This window comes from Thalassophryne amazonica, chromosome 15 (assembly GCF_902500255.1).
Source record: "Thalassophryne amazonica chromosome 15, fThaAma1.1, whole genome shotgun sequence".
Taxonomy (NCBI): domain Eukaryota; kingdom Metazoa; phylum Chordata; class Actinopteri; order Batrachoidiformes; family Batrachoididae; genus Thalassophryne; species Thalassophryne amazonica.
The window spans coordinates 27881736-27904516 of record NC_047117.1 but is presented as its reverse complement, the minus strand read 5'-3'; the positions used below and the strand labels follow the sequence as shown (position 1 = coordinate 27904516).

The 22781-nt window shown below is 39.9% G+C and overlaps 1 protein-coding gene and 1 long non-coding RNA gene across 3 annotated transcripts in view; one reads left to right on the top strand and one right to left on the bottom strand.

The window, feature by feature from the left end:
- The window catches only part of gstcd (glutathione S-transferase, C-terminal domain containing), a 269292-nt gene that overhangs the window by 139997 nt on the left and 106514 nt on the right, over positions 1 to 22781 (top strand). The gene's annotated exons all lie outside the window — the stretch shown is intronic.
- Positions 12015 to 22188, bottom strand: LOC117526202. Its single transcript, XR_004565229.1, has 3 exons — positions 22178 to 22188; positions 13886 to 13892; positions 12015 to 12148 (listed from the first exon to the last, which is right to left on the bottom strand). It is a non-coding gene; the product is annotated as an uncharacterized LOC117526202 (long non-coding RNA).

The following is a 22781-nucleotide window of genomic DNA, read 5'->3' as shown; positions in this document are numbered from 1 at the left end:
CCTCGGGATCCATGACGCTGGCCGAGATATCCTGTTGTGAAAGTGTAGGTACACGGACCCACCACAGGGGGCGCAATGAACGGACAATGGAGAAAAGTAAGAACAAGTTTTACTGTTGTGAAAATAGCACAACTGATACAACAATTAGCAATTTGGAGGTGTAAGCCGAAATCTGCTGGTGTCTGTGGGCAGGCCCGAAGGTAGGAGACGTCCGTCCTAGTTGAACCGGAACCACCAGATCTCCTCTGCCACCGAAACCCAGAAGTACTGGAACCGCCAAGTCCCGAATTCCCAGGTGGCCACTGCCTCCGCTCGTCGGATCCGGTACTGCTGGCGGGAAAGAACACAAACACACAGGTTGGGATGCGACCGCACCCGGTAGATGAGAGGGGCAAAGCCGCCTCCACCTCTTGTCCCACTGAAGCAGGAAAGGTGAGTACTTATCTGAACACTTGGCCTTCCGCTGTCCTGAAAAGTTTATAAAGTATCGTCACACAGATATATGTTGCAGAGGTGATTACCTTAAACTCAAGGTGATATCCTCGGCACTGAGGTGGAGGACGCTGTCCTGCTGATATACCTCCGTACTGAGTGAAGTCAGCTGTGTCCAGTAATGGGTGACAGCTGTCACCCTGGCTGCTCTCATCAGGCGGCGGCGCCCTCTGGTGCCTGGAGCCCGCACTCCAGGCAGGGCGCCCTCTGGTGGTGATGGCCCAGCAGTACCTCCTCTTCAGCGGCCCACACACAACAGACATCCTCAAACCATGAGTGGCTGGTAACCCTGTCTCTTAGCTCTGCTTGCACCCACAGTGCACACTTTGAGTGGTCGAACCGCAGAAACCATCCCCTCTAGTCCCGAGGCTGCCCTGCCCCATCAAGGTCACCCATCTCCATGCCTTCTCCCCACAACAGGAAGCCACCACCAACACCTAATGACTGCAACATCACCCAAACCCAAAAAGCTGAATCACATATCCAGGGGATGCATCATACTAGTGCGTCACCTCTACTGCACGGTGTGGCAACACATAAGCTTTAATAAAGTTGTTTTCTTATCATGCTATGTTTTACTAACATGATAACAAACCACAAAATTTGACATAATAATGAGGGATGTCTTCATCAGGATTTTTTTTTTTGCCGAGATCAAGCTCATTAATGAATATTTGCCTATACAGAGTCCTTATCCAATACTTGTATTGTCTATGTATAACACTTGCAGAGCACACATCAAGCACATAAAGTTAATGTTGTGTAAAGGCCTTTACAACTGAACAGCCCTGCAATGCCTTAAAAAAAAAACTATCTTCAACCTATGCTGCTCCTTAATGGCTCAGTTTATTATTTTTACAAAATAAATCGATTTTTTTAAGCGAAGGAGATGGGGGAAAGCTATGATTTTTCTTTTTTAAACATGCACCATGGCAGCACTGGGTGTTATCACTCCGGTAACACGGTGCTTAAGAAGCAGAGTGAGGAAACACACTGATGATAATTGTGTAAAATAGACATGTTGTGTATTTGAAGTGTGTGTTTTTTTTTTTATGTCTGCACTGCCACTTAGGAAGCAAAGCGAAACAAAATGCACATTGATTTGTGTAAATCACTTTAATGTATCCAGTACGATCAATCAAAGAAGAAAAAAAAAACCCCGCCTTGATTGGCCCAAATTCTGAACACTTCAATCAGATTGGACATCCCTAGTATAATGACAAAGCCGAACAGCCACCTGGGGGGCTCAATCCAATGCATTCTGAGTACATGTGAGTCACAGTCCTAAGCCCAAATAGGCGAGGTTAGCTGCATTTGGAAGGGCATTTTTCATAAATTTTTCAAAACCACGTGTACAGATCATTTCATCAGGAGGGGGAGGAGAGTGGCAGGAGTGATTTGTGATGGAAGAGTACCTGAAAAGCGAAAGGGAAAGTTTACGAGATGATAGTTACTGCAGCTATGTTGTGTGGTTTAGAGGCAGCGGCACTAATAAATATAACGCAGTGCCCTCGGCCGTATCAACATAAAAATGGGAAACAGTGTAGAGTGTATCGGGAGAAGGGAGCTGAGGATGAAGCTGTCAGGAGGAGAGGAGGAAGGCCAAAAAGGAGGTTTATGGATGTGGCGAGGGAGGTCATTCATGTGGTTGGTGTGACAGAGGAGGAGGCAGAGGACAGATTGAGATGGATACAGGTGATCTATGGTGATCACCATCAGGAACAGCTGAAAGGCAAAGACTATCACATTCGTGATATGCATGATAAGAGGATCCGCAGTGGTACAAAGCAATAAAAGATTCTTAGTCTGTCCAGTTCTTTGGTTTTGTTTATTGGTGGCTGTAGAAAGCTTTTCTACAGATTTCTAGCCAGCAAGTGGATTTTTCCAGTGCATATGTGCAACATTTATGCAATTCCTTCATTTCCAGTACAGGATAGTCTTTTTGGTGATCGTTGGCAGCAATAAGTAGTTTATAGATGATTTGGTTTGAGGTAAATGTGGATATATCTCCAAATAAGCAGAGTGCAGGAGAGAATGAGATGAGGTGGCCCATGGAGTCACAAAGACTGTCACTGATATTTTTCAGAAACATTTGATAGGTGTGCAGTTCCAGATAAAGTGGAGGGAAGTATCTGAAACTGCTTGTGTTCAAGTCTGAGAAGGCGCAAGTCCGTCCCAAAGCCATTTTAAATAATTTGTTGTCCTCCTTATTTCATGCAAAAAATGTAACAGGTGCAAGGTGGAAAAGAATTGTAATTCTTATTTACCTTTCATTGAGTGTTAGGAGAATTTGAATGTAGCTGCAATGATTAATTGAATATAAATTTATAAATCAGTGATTCAATTATTATTTTGATAATCAATCATTTTGAGACTTTTAAAAGAAAATATAGCGCAATGCTAAAATGCCCTCGGCCGTATGAGCATAAAAATAGGAAACAGAATGTGACCTATTGACCTCTTAAAATAGGTCAAGGTTTGCCATCTTCGAACTTGTCCAAGGTCTGTGTCCCAAGAATGTTCCCTGTGAATTTGAAGACCCTGGCAGTAATATAGGACTGGACCTATGCTGAGCACGGACGGCCTTGGATAAAAATCCAAATTCTTTTTTCAACTTCTTAATCTAAATATTTTCTGGTCTATTTTACTAGTTGGTTTTTTTTTTGGTTTTTTTGTTTTTTACTGTTTTTTTTTTTGTTTTTTTTTACCAAAAATCTGAAGGCATCATCTTGGGTTCTCGAAAATATTGATCTACATTTTTCACCATTTTTTGACATTTTATAGCCGGCACAACTAATTGATGAAACCAAGCTCCATAGCATCGAATGTGTCATCATGAGGAACCAGCTTTGGTGAATGGGTCATGTCGTGTGAATGGATGACAGCCGACTTCCCAAACAGATCTACTGCCAGCTGAGTGAAAGAAAACAGTCCAGAGTTGGGCAGAAGAAACACTACAAGGACCTCCTGAAGCACAACCTCAAGAGCTGCTCCATCGACTGGACGACCTGGAAACAACAAGCGAGGGGCCGAGCTAGATTATGAGGAATAATTCACATAGCAGCAGAAGTCTTTGGGGTAGAATGCGGGTGAACAACACAGAGGGGGAGAGAATAATATCCTGACCACCAGAATCTTCCGCAGCAACCACTTGCAGTGTCTGTCAGAAACGGTGTGTGTCAAGACTGGGTCTGTTCAGTCACCTCCATGTCCACCATCCTGTCTGTGAATCTATCCAGACACAATCTTCCTCACCACCGAGGGATTGCCATGATTTGATTTTCTTAATCAGTTGTGAAAATAATTGTTTGTTGCCGCCCTAATTTAGATATTAATCAATAGCGTTTTGATGGAAGCTTTTTTGAATGTTTGACTTTTGGATGCTTCTGTTTGTTCAAGGTCGCCACATTGGATCTAGCACAGATCTTCGTTGGGATCTTGACACAAGTTTTGCACCGGATACCCTTCTTGATGCAGCTCCAGTTTTCCCTGGAAAAATGGACTCAGCCCCTGGTCTTCCTAAGAGGGTTTTAATCCAAGTATCAACCATGAGCCACTCTGCTTGGCCTCTTAAGATGTGACAGGGTCAGGCTTACACAGTGCAGGCCAAGTGCTTCGTTTTTTTTAAGCAATGATGCTTAGCAAGGGGAGGTGATGGTCTAGTGGTTAAGTGTTGGGCCTCAGACCAAAGGATCATCAGTACAAACCCCAGGCAGACTAGACGATCACTAAGGGCCTTTGAGCAAGGTCCTTAACCTGTTTATGCCCAGATTTGTTTTTTTTTTTATATGTGGAAAAAGTTGCATTAGGACCTTTGAGATTTTTTTTTTATAAGTAGAAAATGACAGTGATACACTTAGTCTACAGTTGTTGCCACTGGGGCAAAACGGGTTAATAACCAAGTTTCTCCCGATGTGTAGTGAGCGCCTTGCATGGCAGCATCCTGACATCAGTGCGTGTGTGTCTGTGTGAATAGGTTACTGTGACCATTGATTTCTATTTACAGTGAGGAAAATAAGTATTTGAACACCCTGCGATTTTGCAAGTTCTCCCACTTTTTTTAATATAGTGCCACATTTTTGTACCTTGTGCACAACATAGTTTATTTGAATATTTTGATTATTTCATGTATTTCATGCAATTTTAATGAATTTGTGCACACACGATACAATTCACTCTCATGTAAATTTCATTCTCATGTTTTGTCTCCTCTATGCACATGAAATAAAGAACAACAGATAATGCTGCATTTACACATAACGATGACGTCACGAATGCCACGAAGTATACATTCATGGCCGCTGATCACGAATGTGATGATTTGAGGCAGAGGCATCAGGTGTCCTCAGGAACTACTGCAACCTTAATGGCATGTGTTGCTGATGAATTATCAGGAGCCATTAAGCACGGTCAAGAATAATGTTCCGTGCTGTTGTGCACTATTGCGCGTAACAGGGCATCGTTACGTTCTGTCATGTTGTGAATGAGGCGAATTGTCTCACACACACACACACACACACACACACACACACCCATATTCATCTATCAGCTGCTGAACAATTCAGATTGCTCCAGTTTGCTCCTCAAAATCCACAGCAGAAGAACTTTGTGATTACATGCTTAGTTGGGCTCTTTGCCATGGAGTGGCGCAGTGAGGAGGCGAGGGAGCAGCCAGATGTGTGGCTCCACGCACCTCTCGTCTCACGCGTTTTCCCAAACATCAGGCACAGCAGTAGTAACAGGTGGAACACCTGCAGGAGCACGCTGAGGAGCACTGGAATTAAACTTTTAGCTGACTTGGCGTCACTGTCCTTCTTCAGCATACTGCAGCAATGACACTGAATGCGGTCCAGCAGGGTTTAACTGTGCGCATGTCAGAGAAGAACGCAGTCACACTCTATTAAGGATCACCACTAATCAAGATGGATCAATGTGCACAGTTGCGACCTCCACGACTTGAGGCAAAATGAGGGTGGTGCATGACATTCGTGGAAGATTTTTTTTGACAGCCAAAAACATGCTCCACGAAAATCACGAATATCACACTATTAAGAAACCTAATCAGATGCGTTGTCATGTTAAGAATGTCAGGAATGTGCGAAGAATGATGCAAATATGACATTTGTAACGTGTCCTGCCTATGTGTAAACGCACCATAAAGCCAAGACAGTCATTCCAGGTTCCACCTCTCTAAAGCACCTGTCCTTGTAACCCTCTGTTGGCTGAAGTAAAGTCATATTTTTGCATTTTATTTTAGCCTGAATGAAGTCGTCATTTTGTGGACTCATCATACATTATGTCTTAGGTGCAGTGCCCAAAAACACACTTTATCCCAGCTGAAAAGACTTTGGAACATCCACAGAAGTAATAATGTCAGCAGAATGTAGAGTATATGTTCTACATTAATCAAAACAAATTAATCAACAAGTGAAAACGAAATGTGTCTGGTGTGCTCGATGACGTAAAACATGGCCTTGATATATTTTTCTTCCTCTATGGCTGTTCCGAGGCTCTGTACTCCAATGATACAGCTCCAAACATTTTTAGTGGACATTCAACAAGAAGAATTTGAAAAAGTGGTGCTGCTGAGACTCCAGCAATTTCAGTGAATAATGTTTGTTGTTGAATGCTCAGAGTTCCATGACAAACACACACACAAATGACAGCTCGCCCCTATCGTAGTGCAAATAATCACTATGAGGGTGTCAAAAACATGAGGGGAAAATTCACCAGACATGCACCCAACTCAGACCTATACACTTAGTCTATGTATGTCTAGTCTTTCTTTGTGTCACATTAGGTATTTGTACCAGCCGGATGTCTTTTTCATATCCTCTTAAACCACATACTATGACACAGGCCCTGTGAAAGGGCCCCTTTTTGGGCTTTCATTCAGTTGGATGCGATATATTGCAATGAATATATTTCACTGGACTGTGAGTCAAACAGAGAAATCTAATGTTTATGCAAGTTGAAGCAAGCTCTGCTTCCTGTCAAGCAAGAAGAGACGCTTTATTTATTTCATGACAAGGAAAGAGATTTAAAGCCTTTATTAGAGATAAAAAAAAAAAAACCTGATACAAGAAACCCAGTGACATCAATAAGCAACCACATGTCCAAACGTAATTAATCAAGATGCTTTGTGATGTTTGCAGAAAGCTGGTTTGGCGAACTGTTTTCTCTGTTGGCTTTTTGATTTAGCATTTCAATTCTGTCCATTAATACAATTTTATGTTCAGTATAGGCCTGCATGTTGCCCCATAACATCAGGTTGCTGAAGTCTGTTTGGGAATTGGGATTTGCTATCTTTGTACTTTTAATTGGACTGCATAGAAGCACCACTTGTGCATTTCTTTATTAAAGGACTACACTGTCAAAATGTAAGTTTAATTTTTACAGACATGGAGGTGTTCGTGAGGAGAGAAGACCTCTTAGGAAGGTGATCCTGATCACCACCAAGGAAAATGAATTCCACCTACTTTGTGGCACTGAAGGCCTTAACCCTATGGCGCCAACACCACTGTATACAAAGGCTAAGACCAAGCTTTACTAAATTATAAATAACTTTTTAATGATATGAGATAGAAACGTACTTTTTTTGCTGAAAAGTTAACTCCGCAGACTTTCGAGCCAGCCATCGGCCATCTTTGTACTCCACATAGAAGCTGTGTGATGACGTGCACAATATGAGTGTCCAATTGGAATTGGTTCACCGTCACATGGTTTTCCAAAATCCAATCATAGGGCAGATTTACCTCACATGAAAAGCCAAAGATAGTTTTCAGGAGTGATATGTTAGTAGTTGGCCTGTTTGAATAGCCCCCTGGGTGCTCCAATGAGTACATACTATTCCAATGCACCCTGCGCCATTACGTACAGCGAAAGTGAAAACAGATGGAGCAGACGGAGAGCCTCTGATGGCAATCTCACGTGCTCAAACAAAGAGTGTGTAACTATCAGGATTGCTCCACTAGTTTGCATGTGAATGTTACTGGATAACTCTGTTGCTTTATTGGCGTAAAGCACAAACAAAACGCAGAGACAAATAAACGCATAGACCATTTGTATATACTGTTCAAAATGGCATTTGTGTTTATTGTTTGAACCTTTTTGTTGTACAGTTTTTCACACAAGACCTCAAATTACCTTTATAAAGTGTCAAAACAGTTGTTTATTATAGCTTGCTCTGTGTTTTGAATAAATGTGTGGAAAATTATTTTTGTTTTATTTTTCCTTGCCTATTTTTGATTGTAACCTTTATTACACTTATAAAACACAGCAATAATAAACCATTTATGTCAGCCGAGTGAACTGTCCAAAAAATGCCCTCGGACCCCAGAGGATTAATGAAAAATTCTGGATGTTTCCATTGCCATTTAAAGGTCCCACACTTACAACATGTATAACTGTATGAAAACAAGCTTTGCATCACTAATAAACAATAACTTTAAAAACATTTGCACATGCTCTTACGTTCTTTCAGTAGATCCAAGACAGTGATGCTATTGCTGGACTTGTATCACTCTGAATATTTAGTTTAAATCCTGCTTTGTGTCAGTAGTCTCAACAAAGATATGCAAAGTAGTACTGGAGTAGAAGTGCCTAAATCAAATATGACATTTGGATGTACGGTGAGGAAAATAAGTATTTGAACACCCTGCGGTTTTGCAAGTTCTCCCACTTAGAGATCATGGAGGGGTCTGAAATTTTCATCTTGGGTGCATGTCCACTGTGAGAGACATAATCTAAAAAAAAAAGAAAAGAAAATCAGGAAATCACAATGTATAATTTTTTTAACAATTTATATGTATGTTACTGCTGCAAATAAGTATTTGAACACCTACCAACCAGCAAGAATTCTGGCTCACACAGACCTGTTAATTTTTCTTTAAGAAGCCCTCTTATTCTGCACTCTTTACCTGTATTAACTGCACCTGTTTGAACTTGTTACCTGTATAAAAGACACCTGTTCACACACTCAATTAATCACACTCCAACCTGTCCACCATAGCCAAGACCAAAGAGCTGTCTAAGGACACCAGTGACAAAACTGTACACCTGCACAAGACTGGGATGGACTGCAGGACAACAGGCAAGCAGCTTAGTAGAAGACAACAACTGTTATGATTATTTATTAGAAAGTGGAAGAAACACAAGATGACTGTCAATCTCCCTCGGTCTGGGATTCTATGCAAGATCTCACTTTGTGGGGTAAGGATGATTCTGAGAAAGCTCAGAACTACACAGGAGGACCTGGTCAATGACCTAAAGAGAGCTGGGACCACAGTCACAAAGATTACATTAGTAACACATGATGCTGTCATGGTTTAAAATCCTGCAGGGCAGCAAGGTCCCCCTGCTCAAGCCAGCACATGTCCGGGCCCATTTGAAGTTTGTCAGTGACCATCTGGATGATCCAGAGAAGGCATGGGAGAAGGTCATGTGTTCAGATGAGACCAGAATAGAGCTTTTTGGAATCAGCTCCACTTACCATGTTTAGAGGATGAGAAAACCCCAAGAAAACCATCCCAACCGTGAAGCATGGGGGTGGAAACATCATACTCTGGGGGTGCTCTTCTGCAAAGGGGACAGGAGGACTGCACCGTATCGAAGGGAGGATGGATGGGGTCATGTATTGCGAGATTTTGGCAAACAACCTCCTTCCCTCAGTAAGAGCATTGAAGATTGGTCATGGCTCTGTCTTCCAGTATGACAATGACCCCAACCACACAGCCAGAGCAACTAGGAGGAGCTCCATAAGAAGCATTTCAAGGTCCTGGAGTGGCCTGGCCAGTCTCCAGACCTGAACTCAATAGATAATCTTTGGAGGGAGCTGAAACTCCAAATCTGAAATATTTAGAGAAGATCTGTATGGAGGAGTGGACCAAAATCCCTGCTGCAGTGTGTGCAAACCTGGTGAAAAACTACAGGAAATGTTTGACCTCTGTAATTGCAAACAAAGGCTACTGTACCAAATATTAACATTGATTTTCACAGGTGTTGAAATACAAATAAATGATTCAAAAATTATACATTGTGATTTCTGGATTTTTTTTTTTTTTTAGATTATGTCTCTCACAGTGGACGTGCACCTAAGATGAAAATTTCAGACCCCTCCATGATTTCTAAGTGGGAGAACTTGCAAAATCACAGGGTGTTCAAATACTTATTTTCCTCACTGTAAATAGAAATCAATGGTCACAGTAACCTATACACACACACACACACACATTATTTTATATTTTCGCGTAGAACCGCGCCGTAAAAGTGGCACTGCAGGGGAGTCTTTAATATTAATATCTGTAATATGATGCGAGCATATGAAGCTCTTCACCCCTGATTATTTCCCATCTTTAACTTCATAATGAAATTCATTAAGGATCAGACTAGTATCTCGTGTCGTGGCAGACATAATGTGTTTGACAAACTGATGGTGTTATTTTATATCTGGACTGGGATGAACAAATTCATTAAAGTCTGTTATATAAATAGTCTTGATCCTCTTCTCTATTTGTTTTGACAAATATTGGCTGTACAAATATGGGACTGAGTTTGAATAAATGTAACAGCACAGTAGCAACACGGAAAATGCAGCTTTATGGTGAAACTCTCTTGAAACATTGATCATGCCTACATTCATATCTATTTATGTCTGGTTGTTAGACACAACACAAGATGGCAGCACTCTGGCAACAGCCAGCAAATGAGCGGATCGCCCCGGTCCTCCATCTTGTGAGTAAATAGAAATCGATGACTGTGACGCATCATTTTAAAGTGCCTTGAGCTTCTGATTCAGATGGAAAAGTGCTGTATAAATGCAGTCCATTTACAGTGGCTTGCAAAACTATTCGGCCCCTTGTTATTTCACACATTTTCAAATACAAAAGTAAATCGGGCTTCTCAGTATAAAAATTTCTAAAATTATCTTCCTTAAACTCAAACTCAAAGCAAGTCTCTACAATTTGATATAAATTAATTGAAAATATAAAAGCCAAGATGATGGGTTGCATAAGTAAGGGGCCCCTTGGGTATAACACCTGCAAATAATCAGTTTTATTGCCAGTTTTCTTCAGACAAGTTGGGGATGGATACATGAACATTTCAAAGTCATTGAATATGAATTGAGGTTGGGCCCTTTTTACCAGATTTATGGCCCTTGAATATCAAATGTAGACATTGCCAGTTTGATGAGTTGGTGCCTGCATTCTAAAATCAACTCCTCACATGTTTAGGATTATTTTGTGAAACTTGGTAGAAGTTCTTCAAATGTTATCAGAATGTCGCAAGAGCTTGTACTAAAGTTGCATGTGCCAGCAGAGAGTATTGTGCTCTCAGAGCACTCTTGTTATCCAGGTCGACTTTTTGGTTGAAATGGGAGATAGATCAAGGAGTTATCTAAATTATGTTTAAGATGTGCCATCCCTTTATTGATCCAACATTGAAAATAAACTGTTTTTGAATATGAATAATGGGATTGTTCAAAATAGGACTGCTGTCAAAGTTGAAATTGTTGGTGTGTTGAAAGTGGTTGTGTTTAATGGCTTAGCTTATAATGGGTCAATGGACTGAGGACAGATATTTATATTTGTTAGCATATTTATATATATTTGTTTTTAGAGGTTTTAATCAAGTTGTTCATGTTTGCAGTCTGTACTGTGGCGGGAGGCCGCCGTGTTTATTCTCGCTAGAGTTGCTTCTCAGTGCATAATCAATATCCCTGAAATCTTTTCAGCACATTCCAGTGTTCAGTTGCCAGCTTTTATTAAACTGAAATTAAACTTTTTTTTACCCAAGCCAAGATGTCATGGGCAAATGGTTATTTATTTATTTTTTTTCATAATTGTAATGATTATGATTAATTGATGTTGAAACAGAAAATTATTCATTTTCTGTCACTGTTTTAACCTAACAGATTGTTTCAGGCTTTTCTTAATTAAGATGCATATGTTTGCATCTAGAAGCAAAATAACACCATTTCCATACATTTAGACGTGCAGAATTGATTATGGGTTTGGTAGTACAACTTTTTAAAACAAAATGGTGCAGGAAAAATGCAGTATGTGTTGTGACCTGTGGGACCATGAGAGTTCCATACTTTTGAAGACCTCTGCCCTACAGCTATGTCTCCCCATGTTTTGGTAGACATTCCAAAGATGTTGAAAGATGCACAGTGAAAAGTATTTTCCTCTTTTGCTTGTCGTCATTGCACTTCATTATTTTCATCACAGCTTTACAAAAATACACTAAAAGAGAAAGAAATTCTGACATTTCAACAGGTGATACGTGGTCTTTTGCAAATCTTTTCTACTTCGGTCTAAGTTGACAAACTCAAATGTGTGTGTGTGCACGTGTGTGTGTGTGTATATATATATATATATATATATATATATATATATATATATATATATATATATATATGGTACAGTAGCCTTTGTTTGCAATTACAGAGGTCAAACATTTCCTTTAGTTTTTCACCAGGTTTGCACACACTGCAGCAGGGATCCAGGGACTCTAGATTGGGCAGTCTTTATAAATAAGTAGCTGACATTTTTCATGGGTGGTAATAAATTATGCAATGTTTCTATAATGAGCTGGAATAGTGTGTGAGTCCATAATGTTTTTTGAACGTTAGACCTCTGCAATTTTTAGAACTCATCTCTTATATTTCCTATTAATTACATAATTTTTTTATGTTAATTTTCTGTTTTGATGAAAATTCAGTAAGGTATATCTTTTATATTATATTCCAGTTCTAAGGTGGAACTATGCTAGTACGCGTATATTAAGGTATAGGAAGAGTACTCGTATATCTAAAAAGGAAGAGTAAAATAGAAGAGTAGATCAGAGTAGAGTAGAGCCACTTAGGTGCCTGGTCTTGAGAACCAGGGATGGTTTTCATGTATTTTTAAATTGTTTAAGTGCTTGTTATCATATACACATTATTATCATTATTGTTATTGGTATTATTTTATTATTACTTCTATTTTTTCATTTGATTTTTAATTGGACCTCAGTGGAAATAAGTGTTTTCACTTTCTTTGCCATACATGTATTTTTACATATTTACAATCATTTTATGTACTTACATTGAACTTATTAAATAAAATCATGCACAAATGCACACTTTTAACCCTCTGGGGTCTGAGGGCATTTTTTGGACAGTTCACTTGCCTGGCATAAATGTTTTATTATTGCTGTTAATAGCTCACCCTGCATCCCACAATCAAGTTTTATGTCTCTTTTTTTCAGGACAACCTGTGCTTTCAGAATATATATGTTTTTGTTGTGTTTTATAAATGTAATAAAGGTTTACAATCAAAAATAGGCAAGGAAAAAATAAAGCGAAAAATAATTTTACACACACATTTATTCAAAACACACAGCAAACTATAATAAACAACTGTTTTGACACTTTATAAAGGTAATTTGAGGTCTTGTGTGAAGGACTGTACAACAAAAAGGTTCAAACAATAAATACAAATGCACATTTTGAGCACGTGAGATTGTCATCAGGGGCTCTCCGTGTGCTCCTGCTTTCACTGATCGCTGTGCGTAATGGCGCAGGGCACACTGAGTATGTACTAATAGTATATACTCATTGGAGCACCCAGGGGGCTATTCAAACGGGCCAACTAGTAACATATCACTCCTGAAAATGATCTTTGGCTTTTCACGTGAGGTAAATCTGCCCTACGATTGGATTTTGGAAAGCCATGTGACGGTGAACCAATTCCGATTGGACACTCACATTGCGCACGTCATCACACCGCTTCTATGAGGAGTACAAAGATGGCCAATGGCTGGCTCGAAAGTCCACAGAGTTAACTTTTCAGCAAAAAAGTAAGTTTCTATCTCATATCATTCAAAAGTTATTTATAATTCAGTAAAGCTTGGTCTTAGCCGTCATATACGACGGTGTCTGCCCCAGAGGGTAATGTAAAGATTATTTACAGCCCCCTGCTGGAACGGTGTGTGAATCCTCAGTGTAAATAGTAACGTCCATTGTACAGTGTCGTTAGTTAATGTCCGTAGTTTCTCCAAAAATATTAGTCATATCAACATTCTGTTTTGGCAGTGTTCATTCTTGACCCAAAATACATAAGCATTCCAAATGGCAAATGTCAGCTCTCCCCAGTTTGCCTCTGATCGAAGTTACAGGCACACACACAGCTGTTGGTCTTTTGGCATTCTACCCCAAGCAGGTGCTTTTAAATTTACACACCCTCAAACAGAGATGGTGAAGGAAGACATCAAACGCAGTACAGTTTATGCTCATGGTAATGGCAGCATGACATTTAAATGAACTGACTAAATTGAACTACAAAAACAAAATAAATCAATATCACTAACAGCACTGTTAAACTAACATGAACCACAATAGGAATTTTAAAACCCCAAACCTACTGGTGGTTGGCAATCACTATGGTATTGTATCACTTCCTGTTCCGGAGCACAGTGGTGTTTTGCTGTATCTGTTAGCTGTTTAATCTGCGCAGTTAGATTGATCTAGTTAACTAGATAATGATTTGTTTCACAGTGTAATCTTCACGTGCCTTAACTAAAGCACTCCCTCTGCTGAATCACCTCTAAATTATTTACACATATTCACTTTGCGTGTTTTTTAGGAATCCGCTAGCTTAGCGCAGCTACTAGCTCTTAGCCGGTTTAGCATGGCGGCTTCTCCTGTCTCTCCCGCACTTTTCTGCTCTGGGTGTGAAATGTTTAGTTATTCCTCGGCCTCCTTTAGCAGTAATGGTACTTGTAATAAGTGTAGCTTATTCGTAGCTTTGGAGGCCAGGCTGGGCGAATTGGAGACTCGGCTCCGCACCTTGGAAAATCCTACAGCTAGCCAGGCCCCTGTAGTCGGTGCGGACCAAGGTAGCTTAGCCGCCGTTAGTTCCCTCCGGCAGATCCCGAGCAGCCGGGAAAGCAGGCCGACTGGGTGACTGTGAGGAGGAAGCGTAGTACTAAAACAGAAGCCCCGTGTACACCGCCAACCCGTTCACATCTCTGACCATTTTTTCCCCACTCGGCGACACATCCACGAGGATCAAACTCTGGTATTGGCGACTCTGTTTTGAGAAATGTGAAGTTAGCGACACCAGCAACCATAGTCAGTTGTCTTCCGGGGGCCAGAGCAGGCGACATTGAAGGAAATTTGTAACTGCTGGCTAAGGCTAAGTGTAAATTTGGTAAGATTGTAATTCACGTCGGCAGTAATGACACTCGGTTACGCCAATTGGAGGTCACTAAAATTAATATTGAATCGTTACACACCTCTCTGCAGCTTCTCTCCCCCCTGCCATCCCCTCATTACCCCATCCCCGTAGAGACGGTGCCTGCTCCCAGACCCACCAACAACCAGTAAAATCTATTTAAGCATAAAAATTCAAAAAGAAAAAATAATACAGCACCTTCAACTGCACCACAGACTAAAACAGTTAAATGTGGTCTATTAAACATTAGATCTCTCTCTTCTAAGTCCCTATTAGTAAATGATATAATAATGGATCAACATATTGATTTATTCTGCCTTACAGAAACCTGGTTACAGCAGGATGAATATGTTAGTTTAAATGAGTCATCACCCCCGAGTCACACTAACTGCCAGAACGCTCATAGCACGGGCCGAGGCGGAGGATTAGCAGCAGTCTTCCACTCCAGCTTATTAATTAATCAAAAACCCAGACAGAGCTTTAATTCATTTGAAAGCTTGTCTCTTAGTCTTGTCCATCCAAACTGGAAGTCCCAAAAACCAGTTTTATTTGTTATTATCTATCGTCCTCCTGGTCGTTACTGTGAGTTTCTCTGTGAATTTTCGGACCTTTTGTCTGACTTAGTGCTTAGCTCAGATAAGATAATTATAGTGGGCGATTTTAACATCCACACAGATGCTGAGAATGACAGCCTCAACACTGCATTTAATATATTGTTAGACTCGATTGGCTTTGCTCAAAATGTAAATGAGTCACCCACCACTTTAATTATACCTTAGATGTTGTTCTGACTTATGGTATGGAAATTGAAGACTTAACAGTATTCCCTGAAAACCCCCTTCTGTCTGATCATTTCTTAATAACATTTACATTTACTCTGATGGACTACCCAGTAGTGGGGAATAAGTTTCATTACAGTAGACATCTTCAGAAAGCGCTGTAACTAGGTTTAAGGATATGATTCCTTCTTCTGTTCTCCAATGCCATATACCAACACAGGGCAGAGTAGCTACCTAAACTCTGTGCTGATATAGATTATCTCGTCAGTAGTTTATATCCTCACTGAGGACAACTTGGATGCTGTACTTCCTCTGAAAAAGAGAGCCTTAAATCAGCAGTGCCTGACTCTGTGGTATAACTCACAAACTCACAGCTTAAAGCAGATAACCCGTAAGTTGGAGAGGAAATGGCATCTCACTAATTTAGAAGATCTTCACTTAGGCTGGAAAAGAGTCTGTTGCTCTATAAAAAAGCCCTCCGTAAAGCTAGGACATCTTACTACTCATCACTAATTGAAGAAAATAAGAACAACCAGGTTTCTTTTCAGCACTGTAGCCAGGCTGACAAAGAATCAGAGCTCTATTGAGCCGAGTATTCCTTTAACTTTAACTAGTAATGACTTCATGACTTTCTTTGCTAATAAAATTTTAACTATTAGAGAAAAAATTACTCATAACCATCCCAAAGACATATCGTTCTCTTTGGCTGCTTTCAGTGATGCCGGTATTTGGTTAGACTCTTTCTCTCCGATTGTTCTGTCTGAGTTATTTTCATTAGTTACTTCCTCCAAACCATCAACATGTCTATTAGCCCCCATTCCTACGAGGCTGCTCAAGGAAGCCCTATCATTAATTAATGCTTCGATCTTAAATATGATCAATCTGTCTTTATTAGTTGGCTATGTACCACAGGCTTTTAAGGTGGCAGTAATTAAACCATTACTTAAAAAGCTATCACTTGACCCAGCTATCTTAGCTAATTATAGGCCAATCTCCAACCTTCCTTTTCTCTCAAAAATTCTTGAAAGGGTAGTTGTAAACTAAGCTAACTGATCATCTGCAGAGGAATGGTCTATTTGAAGAGTCTCAGTCAGGGTTTAGAATTCATCATACTACAGAAACAGCATTAGTGAAGGTTACAAATGATCTTCTTATGGCCTCAGACAGTGGACTCATCTCTGTGCTTGTTCTGTTAGACCTCAGTGCTGCTTTTGATACTGTTGACCATAAAATTTTATTACAGAGATTAGAGCATGCCATAGGTATTAAAGGTACTGCGCTGCAGTGGTTTGAATCATATTTGTGACTTATGAATGAAAACTGTTTATTTCGAACATCTGATACAACAACAATTACAAGATAGATCAGTGAAGACAACAACAAAAAAGTTCCTACTGTGTACCCAACATGTCCGAAAAGACATGTCACAGACAGAAATACAGAAACCTTTTAATGTTGTTCGTGCCCACTGATGCTTTAAATTAAATTTCCCCCTCAGACTGCAATCCCCTGATCTGTTAAAAAACATATTTTTAATATTTGCTGGAAGTAAATTGTTTATTGCTTTATACACGATTTGTACTGTTTGAAAATGAACCAAGTCTGTGATTTTAAGAATTTGGATTGTAAAAATAGTGGATTTGTATGATCTCTATAGCCAGTATTATGAATAATTCTTATAGCTCTTTTCTGCATTACTGATAGTGATTGTGTTGTACCTTTATAAGTATTACCCCATACCTCTGCACAGTACTGTAAATATGGTAAAACCAGTGAGCAGTAAAGAATGCAGAGTGAGTTGTGGTCCAGAATATGTTTCGCTTTGTTTAGAACTGAAATGCTTCTTGACAGTTTACTTTGTATATGTTTTATATGAGTCTTCCAGTTTATCTTATCATCTATTATCACCCGCAGAAACTTATTTTCATGTACCCTTTCAATATCTACTCCCTCGACTTGTAACTGAACCTGTATGTCTGTATTACAATAGCCAAATAACATGTATTTTGTTTTACTTAAGTTTAATGATAATTTGTTTCTGTCAAACCATATTTTCAATTTTCCCATTTCTATACTGATCCTCCTCAGTAACTCCTGCAAATCCCCCCCTGAACAAAAAATGCTTGTGTCATCTGCAAATATTACTAATTTTAATATTTTTGAAACATTGACAATATCATTTATATAAATTAGAAACAGCTTTGGACCCAATACTGACCCCTGTGGGACGCCACAAGCATTGTCCAAGCATGATGATGTATATTTCCCCAACTTCACAAGCTGTTTTCTGTTACTTAAGTAGCTTCTCATCCAGTGCAACACCAACCCCTTAATCCCATACTGTTCAAGTTTATTGATTAATATGTCATGATTGATTGTATCAAAAGCCTTTTTAAGGTCTATAAATATTCCAACTGAATGTAATTTGTGGTCTATGGCATTTGTAATCTCCTCAACTGATTCTATTAATGCAAGTGATGTTGAACTATGTGCTCTGAATCCATATTGACTATCAGTAAGTAATTTATGTTTATTTCTGAATTTGTCTAATCTATTATTGAATAACTTTTCTAATAATTTGGAAAATTGTGGAAGCAAAGAAACAGGTCTATAATTTGTGAAGGGGTTGTCTATCCCCAGTCTTATACAGTGGCACAACCTTAGCTTTTTTCATTTGATTGGGAAATTTACCGGTTTAAAATGATAAGTTAGAGATGTATGTTAATGGTTCTACAATCCATTCAATGACCTGTTTTACAACCACCATATCAATTTCATTTAAATCAGTAGATGTTTTATATTTACAATTATTCACAATGTCTATAATTTCTTTTCCATCCACTGCTGTGAGGAACATTAAACAGGGATTTCTTTCTATGAGATTATTATCCCAATCCTCAGGTTGTGAATCGGGAATTTTTTTCTGCCAAGCTTGGTCCAATATTTACAAAAAAATTATTAAAACCGTTGATTACCTCATCCTTATTTTCCTTCTTGACATTATTATCAATGAAATACTGAGGGTAACTCTGTTTTTTATTACCATTTTTGATAATGCTATTTAATATATCCCATATTCCTTTAATATTGTTTTTGTTATTATATAATATGTTACTATAATATTCCTTCCTACATACCCGTATAATATTAGTTAATCTATTTTTGTATTTCTTATATCGATTTTCTGCCTCTTTAGTCTTTAGTTTTATGAAATCTCTATACAGTGTATTTTTCTTATTACATGCATTTCGTAACCCTTTCGTCATCCATGGTCGAGCTTGGATTTTTTGTTTTCTGTAGTCTTGTTTAATTGGACAATTTTTATCATATAATGATGTAAATATTTGTAAAAAAGTTTCATATGCACTATCAACATCACTTTCACTGTATACCTTTTCCCAGTTTTGCTCCTGTAAATCCTTCTTTAGTGTGTTCATGTTTTCCTCTGTCCGCACTCGCCTGTATTTTATTTTCTCCTCTGGCTGATTCCGCTGATGGTTTCTATTATAAACGATGAAAACTGGTAGATGATCACTAATGTCATTGATTAATAATCCACTCACAGTGTTATTCTCAATATCATTGCTGAATATATTATCAATTAAGGTAGCACTATGGGATGTATTTCTGCTTGGCCTGGTGATTTTTGGATATAAACTCATACTGTACATTATATTGATAAATTCATCTGTTATTTTATGCTTATTTGGATTGAGCAGATCAATATTTAAGTCACCACAAATGAACACAGTTTTTTGATTAGTTTTTGAGAACATTTTTCCCATACAGTCAGTGAATGTTTCAATACTAGATCCTGGTGCTCTATATATACAGCTGACTAATACATTTTTGCTTTTTTCTTCACATATTTCAATAGTTATACATTCTAATAAGTTATCGATCACAGTTGTCATATTGTCTACTATTTATAATCCATGTTTTATCCACCTACACAGCCACTCCTCCTCCACTCTTATCTTTCTGTTTACACAATTAAATTCATATCCATCCAGTCAAAATCCATTCCTTTATCTTCATTGATCCATGTTTCTGATATAGCAATTATGTTAAACTATTTTTTTAAATTGACTTAATATTCTTTAATGTTATTAAAGTTTGCATATAGACTTCTGCTGTTGAAATGGATTATTGATAATTTGTTATCCGTTTTAATGATCCGATTAAACTGTTCATCTGTATAATAGCAACAACTGTCACTGATATTTGAGAAGAAATTATTGTCCGGGTCTATATCGTGCTCCAAGTCCAGTACATTGTCTGTGTATTTAAATGTTCTCAGTTCTTCTTCTCCATAATCAGCAATCCTTTGAGTTATATCCTTCTTGTCTCCAGATGTAGATGATGTAGTAGATGAATAGGTTCCTCTGGTCTATGTCATGGTGTTGTGATGTGTTTGTGTCCTCATACCTTATTGGTCGTATTTGTCCAGTTCCTCGATGTTCCTGATTACCATAACCTTCGCTTGTTCTGGTGTTCCATTCAGTTTGATAAATGTTTTGCAGTTGGATGTCCATGTCTGTTGAATTTTTCCCTGCTTTTTTAAGAAATGAGCTTTCCTGGCGATGTTTGCGTTTCTTTTGGTCAGATGTTCATTGATGAATACGTTTGTTCCTTTGAGTTTCCGTCCCTGTTAACAATGCCATTTTATGTTTTCTGTTGACAAACCTCATTATAACTGCTCGCTTGTCTCCATCCTCTCTCCTGGGCAGGGGGTGGCACGCTTCAATGTTATTACAGTCCATTTGAATACCTTTAGATAGCAGGAAGTCAGCCACCTGTTGTTCCACTGAGCTGGCCTCCTGCTCGCTGGCCTCCCCTCCGCTGTCTTCTGACACCGCCCGTGCGTACGATTGAGGTTTAATATGAATTCCTGTAATAATAACGTCGTTCATCCTTGTGTACTGTTCCAACTCCGCAACACGGTTCTCCAGATACACCAGACGCCGGTCTTTCTCGGCATTCTGGATCCGGAGAGCCTTCACTTCTTCCACCAGCTCCATAATGGATTTCTGCTGCATTTTAACAACAGAGATTTCCTCAGACAAAAAGTCCAGGGACTTCTTGATATCGTCTCCCTCCTCCGCCGTCAGTGCCTTCTTCGGACCCATGGTCAGATAACTCCGCGCTGGCGCCTCGGGCCTCGGTAAAGCCGCGCCGGTGGAACTGCACTGACGCCTCGGGCCTCGGTGGAGCCGCGCCGGTGGAAAACAATCCTGCTGTGGATCAGTGAACTTCACACTAATAATGTGATTATTAACTGTCAGATGACAATGTAAAACCTCTTAATCATTCTAAAGTTGATTGTAAGCAGAAACAAGGCAGTTTAAGCGCAAACGGGGCGATAATCTCTTAATTGCTGCTAGCGCTCAGTCATGATGCTAAGTTAGTTAAGTTAACTAGTTAGTTAACTAGTTAAGTTAGTTTATTTATCTTTTTATACACCACTGGTGTTACTCTTACTAGTTAGTATAAATTCCAGCATTTTGTTCATGTAAATGGGGAATCTTCTTCACAGACTAAGGTTAATTATGGAGTTCCACAAGGTTCTGTGCTAGGACCAATTTTATTCACTTTATACATGCTTCCCTTAGGCAGTATTATTAGACAGCATTGCTTAAATTTTCATTGTTACGCAGATGATACTCAGCTTTATCTCTTTCACCATATCTTCATCTTTTAAATATGCTCTTTCACCTGAGGGGGGCAAGATGGCGCCTGTGTTTGTTTGGGCTGCGTCTTGCCTGCTAATGTGCCGACTTTCTGTCATGTTTCTGATCGTCTGTGCCGTGATATCAGTTGTGACGGACTGCGACTGTGTCGATGCTGTAAGGAGTTATGATCGAGGCTCTCTTTTCAAATCAAAGAGTCAATGGAATGCCTTTTTAATGACTGGGACAGATACAAACAAACTTTCCCACCCCCGCTTGTGTGCTCGCCCTCCTTCCAGGAATACCTGTTGTTATTGCACCGTCTAGGTAATTCCAATAAGGGGTCCAAGAGGAAATTCTCAAAGCCTCGAGGTTGCAGAGCGGGCATCCAGTTTCGGGTAAAATGTGAGGTGAGGTCTGTGGCTCGCTCATACCGAAGCTACAGGTGGCTGTGCCCCGTTTCTCTTCAGCAGGACATGGCTGGCGGTGCTGCTCTGCTAACGCTCTCCGCGATCCCTCCATGCAGCAGTGGTTGGCCCTTGCATCGCTGTATCCCTGATGGACGTCCCGCCTGGATCCCTGGCTCATCTCGGCCGTCTTTGTGTACATCCTGGGAGCGACGTGGGCTGTGCCGGTACAGCTGCATGTCACATGACCGTGGGAGATGCCTGCAGCCAATCCCGCTGCTTCCTGCTGGCTGGACCGAGGCGCCATCGCTGAGTCGGATCGGATTATTGAATGCACGCTCCATCACAAATAAAGCATTCTCTATTAATGAACTTTTTGTCAGGAGGAACCTGGATTTCCTTTTCCTCACTGAAACGTGGCAGAGGGAGAACGAGTTCATACATTTAAATGAGCTCTGTCCGGCTGGCTGTTTAGTTGTGGGAAAGCCCCGCCCCTCTCACCGTGGTGTGGGCCTGGCTGCTGTGTACCAGGACAGGTTCACATGCAGACATACGAACACAGATCATGCCGCCTCTTTTGAGGTACTTATGATGGAAGTTGGTTCCTCAGATACTTTTTATTGTATTTTGATTTATCGCCCCTCCAGGCCCTGCTGGGACCTTTTTAAAGGATTTTACAGACCTTTTAACATCCATAATTCGATTGGAAAGGGTTTTAATTATGGGGGATTTTAATTTGCACATTGACAATGACACATCAAGTCATGCTGTAGAACTTTTATCAGTGACTGAGACATTTAATTTTAAACAGCATGTGTCAGGCCCCACCCATAGTAAAGGCCGTACTTTGGATCTGGTCTTCACATTGGGTCTGCATGTTACTGATGTGTGCGTAGAGGATGTTCTGTTGAGCGACCACTCCTGTGTTCTCTTTGACTTGAGGGTGCCGTCTCAGCCAAGGCCTGTGCTCTCCAAGGTAGAAAGGAGGATTATCACAGAGGCAACATCCACACATTTTTGTGATAAGTTTGATCCTCTCCTTTTGAGTGAATGTACTGAAATTGATGGCCTTGTGGACAGCTTTAATGGTCACTGTGCAACTATCTTGGATCAAGTTGCACCACTTAAATCTAAGAATGCATCTCGTGAAAAGTTCTGGCCCTGGATTAATGATGCGATCATGAATCTAAGGAGATCTTGTCGTCAAATTGAATGCTT